The sequence below is a fragment of the Crocodylus porosus genome, unplaced genomic scaffold (assembly GCF_001723895.1).
Source record: "Crocodylus porosus isolate Cpor-Errol unplaced genomic scaffold, CroPor_comp1, whole genome shotgun sequence".
In the NCBI taxonomy this organism is placed as follows: Eukaryota; Metazoa; Chordata; order Crocodylia; family Crocodylidae; genus Crocodylus; species Crocodylus porosus.
The window spans coordinates 37,013,709-37,020,671 of record NW_017728909.1 but is presented as its reverse complement, the minus strand read 5'-3'; positions in this window follow the sequence as shown (position 1 = coordinate 37,020,671).

The following is a 6,963-nucleotide window of genomic DNA, read 5'->3' as shown; positions in this document are numbered from 1 at the left end:
CATGTCCCCCAACCCCCTCACCATTTTTGTTGCTCTCAGCTGTACTCTCTCCAATTTGTCCACATCCTTTCAGCAGTGAGCAGGACCCAAACTGAACACAGTACTCCAGATGTGGTCTCACCAGTGCCGAATAGAGGGGAATAATCACTTCCCTTGACCTACTAGCAACACACCTACCAATGCAACCCAGTATGCTGTTAACCTTCTTTGCAACAGTCACACTGCTGGCTTATATTCAGCTTTTTGTTCACTGTAACCCCCAGGTTGTTTTCTGCACAGCTGCTGTCCAGGCAGTCAGCCCACAGCCTGGACTGGTGCATGGGATTATTCCACCCTAAGTGCAGGACTTTGCATGTGTCCTTGGTGAACCTCATGAGATTCTTTTTGGCCCGATCGTCCAATTTGTCTAGGTCATTTTGAGTCCTAGCCTACCCCTACAGCATACTCCCCCTGGCTTGGTGTCATCTGCAAACTTGCTGAGGATGCACTCTATGCCATCTGCCAGGTCATTGATGAAGACATTGAACAAAACTGGGCCCAGGACCAACCCCTGGGGCACTCCACTTGATACCAGTTAATGACTAGACATCAAGCCATTAATTACTATTCTCTGAGCCTGATGCCCCAGCCAGTTTTCTATCCACCTTACAGTCCATTCATCCAGCACATACTTCCTTAGCTTGCCTGCAAGAATGTTGTGGGAGACCGTATCAAAAGCCTTACTAAAATCAAGGTACACAACATCCACCCATCTCCCTACATCCACAGAACCAGTCATGTCACCATAGAAGGGTTGATTAGGCATGACTTGCCCCTGGTGAATCCATGCTGATTAATTCTAATTGCCTTTTTATCCTTCAGGTACTTATGGTCTAGTTCAGCATGGCAAAGGAAGTGGAGGCATTGCTGCTTTTGGCAGATGTTAGGGGGAGCAATACTGCTGACAAGTGGGAGGTGTGATGTAGGGGTAGAGTGGATGCAGCCAGATATGAGCCACATGCTATTGTTAAGGGCCCTGTTGGCTTTGTGTGAGAGCACTTCTGCATCACACTGGGACACAGTATTCAGCTGTTGAGTATGCCAGTGCCAAGGTGGGTATCCAAAGTACAGTGGGGTTAACTCTCCATATGAGGCCAGCTAGTAAACAGATCAGGTTGTTGTGAGCTTTTACTTCGGCTGCCAGTTGGGTAAGGTGCATCTTGTAGGTGAGGGGCAGTCCAGGGCGACTCCAAGGTACTTTGGATGGCTTTTGAAAGAGACAGAATTTATTCCACACTTGACATTCAATGTTGTTTTGGCGAGGTGGAAGGTGCTACTGATGGTCTTCATGATGTTTAGTTTGAGTCTCCAGTTCTTAAAGTGAGTACTCATTCTAGTGAGGTCCTTTGTTAGACCTCACTCCAGATTCTTGAAGTTTTTTCCTGTGATCATTAGGGTGATGTTGTCTGCATGTATGTATTTTTTGGGTGTTGTGTGGGGCAAGTCTGAGGTGCCAATATTGAAGGGCAAGGGTGTTAGGACAGATCCCTGAGGCGCACAGTTTTTCAGAGGGCACCTGTTGGATCTGTCTTTTCCAAAATGAAGAGTGAAGTAATGGTTGAAGATGAGTTCTTGGAGAAAGTGACCATATGTTTGCTGGGGATATTGTAAAGGAGCTTCAGAGTGAGGCCTTGTTATCATACTGTGTCATAGGCTGCTGATAAGTCTACAAAGACTGCTCCACACTTCTGCCCTTCTTCAAAAGCTGCTTTGATGTCTGCAGTGAGGTGGAAGACCCGGTCAGCCCCGACAGAAGCCAGCCTGTTCCTCTGGGAGCTGGGGATCAACGATAGGGTACAGGCAATTGTAGAGAAGTCTCTCCATGAGTTTAATAAATCCCGCTGAGAGAAGACTGATTAGTCTATAGCTACCTGGGTCTTTTGGTGGTTTGTGTGGTTTAAGGATGGTGACAACTTTGGCATGCTACCAGATTTGGGGGATTTTAAGGCTGTTTAGACAATGGGAGAAAAAGCATTGGAGCTAGGAGAGAATGGAATCACTAAATTGGATGAAAGATTCTGGATGGAGATTGTTTGGGCCTAAGTACTTTCCAGCCTTGAGGGTGCTGATGGCCTCCATCATCTCGAGTTCAAACCTGATGCAGAGATTTGAGTCTACTGAGGGAGAGTACCAGGCCTCTTTCAATTTTGCATTTACCATGCAAAATTGGTTTTGCATGGAGAGTACCAGGCCTCTTTGCAATTTTGTATTTACCATGCAGGAGGAGTTTCTGTCTGGTTTTGAGAATTTGCCAGGTGCTTTATCAACAACAGAAATGTTGGCTTTTGGGGATTGTCTAGAAAGGCTAGTTAAGCAGTTGATAGTGAACCAGGCTTTCCTTGCTTGAGTTGGTGAAGTTTATTTTTGAGTGGGCTGGATCCATTTATCTTGTCTCTGTTTATTGAGGTGATCAAGGACTGCTGTGGCAGCATCATGGGCTTCTTCAGGCATGGTAGCAGATTGGTGTTGATTGGCTAATTTATCACATTTGTTATCCCACCCAGGAATGTAGGATTTTCAAAAGCTGTGAGGGATGTTGCCTTTGGCAGTCTGAATGATTAGAGAGCAAAGTGTTTCATAGGTCTTATTGACATTAGAGTTGATTGGTTCAGGTAGGGAGGTGATAAGTTTAGCAAAATCTGTTCTGAATTTGCCCCCATTAGCTTTAGTGAAGTTCCAAGGTGAGGTGGTAAGCTTGATGTGAGTTGTATAAGTGCTGGATGCTTAATTAAAGGTGGTTGATGCTATAAATGGGGGAAGTTGCCAATCACCACTCTGGGAGGAAAAGTGGGGACGGTTGTTGCACTTGTGAAGGCCAGGTCAGGATTGGTATCAGTTTTCCATCTGGTTGGGTAGAAGGAACCGTGTTGCTTAGAGTCATAGAGCAAGGTGAGTCCTGTCAGTCACCCAGTCTACCAGTGCTTCACCATCTAGAGTCATGTTGGCAGCCCCACTCCAAGTACTGGCAGTTAAAATTTCCAGAGTAAATCATTGGGTGAGGGTATATAGGGATGTTAGTGAAGGGAGTTTAAGGTGGTTTATACACATTGACCATGGTTACACCATCAATGAACACTGTGATCCAAGAGAGTTGATTACTGCAAGGAGAAATTGCTACATTTTGCTAAAGCCTAAAGCTATGCCATAGTATAGATGGTAGAGTGCAGCAATCAAGGTGAAACCCAGGCTGTGGGGGTTCTTATCAGTTGAGTGGGTTTCCTGGATTACGATCCCTATGGTGGAGTGCTGTTGAGCCAAGTGTGAAATAATCTAGCATCTGACCCAAGGCAGACCTTCAATTACGCTGGATAAGGCAAAGGCCTCCTGTCTCCAAGAAGATACAGTGATTAAGAATTTCATTTGTTTCCATATCTTTATTTTTATGCACTTTGGCATTTTTGATTTGGGAGCTCTTGGCCAGCAGAGACCTTACCAGGGATCACTGCGTGGAAGTGGCTCTTGTCAATTCACACTACATGGGTAAAACTACACAGTAAAACACTAGAGCAGGGCTGTTTAACTTCTGAGTGGCCATAGGCTATGCCACATGGTCCCCAAGCCCTGGTAGGAAATGAAAACTAGAGGGGGGCAGGGTTGGAGACTAGCAACAGGGAGGGAGGGAAAAGAGCAAGGCATCAGAAGCAGGGGATGGAGAGATAATGACTGTAACAGTGGGGGGAGAGGCACCCAGACTTGTGTGGGGGAACCACAGGGAGCCAGGGAAGTGACCTCATGGGGTCAGCCAAATTCAGCCATGGAGCAACCCAGTGCATGGAGTCACATCATCTGCTGCACCACATATGCAGGTGCCCCCTACTACACATGCCTAGGTGCCCTGTTTCACCCTAGATTCTCTAGCCTCAGGCTCTGCTCCCCCTTCCACCCCTGCATCACACCTCTCAGATGCCCAATGTCATGGGCTCCCTCAGCACTGTGGGCTGTACCACATTACACTGCACTATTTCCTGGGACAGAGAAGGGGGAACCCTGAGACCCCAGCTACTTCTATAGCCAGAACAACAGAGGCAGCAACAGCTAGGCGGGAGTCTGGAGACCACAACTGAATACCTCAGGGGTTGCCAGTTGGACAACCCTGAGCTATATACACTGATGCAGTCTTTCATTTTTAATAAAAAGTTTTTCAGCTAAATTAGTGACTTGGTCCACTAATCCCAACACTTGCCAATACTGAATTAAAGTGTTCCTCCAACACACAAAAACCAGTATGTAAAATCTAAAGCTGTATTTCTTATTAATTTGTAAAAGTACAAATTAAAATTTTAGTGCAATTTGATTGTGCATACATTTATGCAGACATACACATGCCCTTCCTGCCCAAATAAATGCCTTTAAAAGAACTTTAACTATAGGGTCTCTCAGGACTTTATCCTGCCACTCCTGTTCAATGTGTACATGAAGATGCTGGGCAAGTTCATATAGAGATTTGGAGTGCTGTGTCCTCAGTATGCTAATAAGACCCAGCTCTGTCTCTTTTTCTCACCCCATCTTGGCCCTACACTCTCCATCTTTTCCCACTGCCTAGCTACAATTAGGAATTGGATGAGGGTGAGGCAACTGAAGCTAAATCCAGATGAGATAAATGATGGTGCAGGACAGTCTGCATGACCCAGGCGATTGAACACCTATCATTGATGGGGTTCAGCATTTCCCTGTCACTCAAATTCACAGCCTTGGGGTGCTCTTGGATCCTGTGTTGTACCTGGATCTCCTTCCACCAACTCCATCTAGTGAGAAAGCTGTGACCTTTCTTTCAGATACAGGTCTGACCACCGTAATCTGCCAGGGTGTTCAATCCCTGCCCACAGGCCAGATCCAACCCATAAGTCTCCCCACATTGTCACTGCTTGCATGCCACCAAATTTCTAAGCCTCAGCTAGGCTGGCCCTGCTCAAAGGGATTGGGCTGTGTTCACGTAGAACCACCTTGAGCATCTACTGGTGTCATAAGTAGGTTTTCAACATTAAGGTTCACATTTCACTTCTATTTGAAGTAATAAGTAACTTGTGTCAGGAGTAAGCTGTTACCCTATTTGTGAACTAACTACTAGAAGGGCATAAGACATTTGCCAGTATTTGCTGACATCAGAGTAAAGTAAGCAAAGGCACGATACTGTAGGGCAGGGGTGGCCAACCTGTTGCACATGTGCCACAAGTAGCAAGCAGCCTCTGTGGAACATATGGCAGACCAGGGAGGGAGCAGAGAACACAGCTGCGAATACAGCAAGGAGCAGAAAACAGATCAAGCAGAAGAAGCACACAGGGAGAACAGTGTTTAAATTTGTGACATGCCTGCCAAAAAGATCAACTACCACTACATTCAGGAAGTGTGCTATGAAAGTTCAAAAAAATGACTCAATAGCTCCAGGAACACTTCCTCTCTGCTCCTACCCAGTCCCCCAACTTCCAACTACTGTCCTCTTCCCACCCCGCCCAGCACCCACCATTTTCACATATAAAGCCCTTCTACCCCTCCCTGTGTCTTGACTTCTTCAACCTATAATTCCTCCCTGTAAGCCTTGCCTATTAAATTAAAAATTCACTTGAGGCAGACTCTGAGAAATTTCAGCCTTAGCAAACTTTGGCAAATATATAAAACTGAGTCTCAAGAGTGTATCAAGCATTCTTAACTATAGGCAGTGCCACCAGTTCTAACTACAAACAGAACCATACATTTTCAGCAGCCGCAAACAAGAGTTCACAAATAAAGCTGAACCCTTGGTTTCTAGATTACCTGGACTATCCATATATTTCCACAGAAAATTACTGATGTTCAAGAATGAAACTAGTAATTCATTCAAAATGCTTAAGCATTACATCTAATCAAAGACTCACCTAGGTGGAAATATCTTGGATCCATAATAGCTTGTTGTATGAATGTGCTTATTCACAGACTGTGCCTTGATATGGTTTAACTTAGTCCATTTTGGAAGCAGACTAGTTAAACCATACAATTCAGGAGCTGCTGCCACTGAGTAGGGCAGGAAAGTACAATTGGCTTTCCATTTGCTCTCTGTACCTGGTTCAGCTAATGACCTTTCACCTTCTTCAAGCACACCACAGGCTGAGCTACACACAACTTTTGCACATATTTAAATACATCTGTTTAAATGTTATAGTTAAAAATTAGCACAACCTAGAATGGATGCAACTCTAGCCATTTACTCTGATCAATTTGCCAACCTATGCACATATGCATCTATACTAACATAAATATATCCCAACTATCCCAACAGTAGGAGGCAAATGTTGATCCTTCTGGATCATGGTATATACATCAGGTCACCAGGACCTTCAACACCTACACCTAGGCAGGAATATGGAGGAATGGAGGCTGCCCACCTTCCAACCACCTTCAGACCATTGAGATGGTATCCAAAGACCAGACCAAGTCTGGACATTAGGTGCCTCAGTCACTGTAGTTGTATGCATGTCCACAAATCAAACCTGGGTCTCTTGCATGATGGCCAAGGATTCTACCACTGAACCACAGCAGCAGGTCCCACCTATGTATCTACCAAGATACAGTCCAGTATGTCTAAGATAGTGGCTCTCAACCCTCTGTAACTTTTGTCAATTGAGCAGCACCCCATTTGAAAAACAAAATAGTTAATTACTAGGGTAATTAACTTGAAGAAGGAGCCAGATACAAAGTAGGTGAGCAGCCAAGCAGGGAGAGCCTGAGCCCGCCCCAGCACCCTGACACTGATCAAAGTACTTGTGCACAAGTCCTAAGTTGTATGGAGGCATCACCAATCATCTGAAAAGGGAGCTAAATAAGGCAGTCACTCTCAAAAAGAAAGAAATTCAGAATTGTAAATAATTTCAGCAGTACAAAACAAGAAATGGAGAGGTTCAGCATCTAAAGCAAAACTTCCTGTTTGAAGTTCTTACACATTTATGTAGA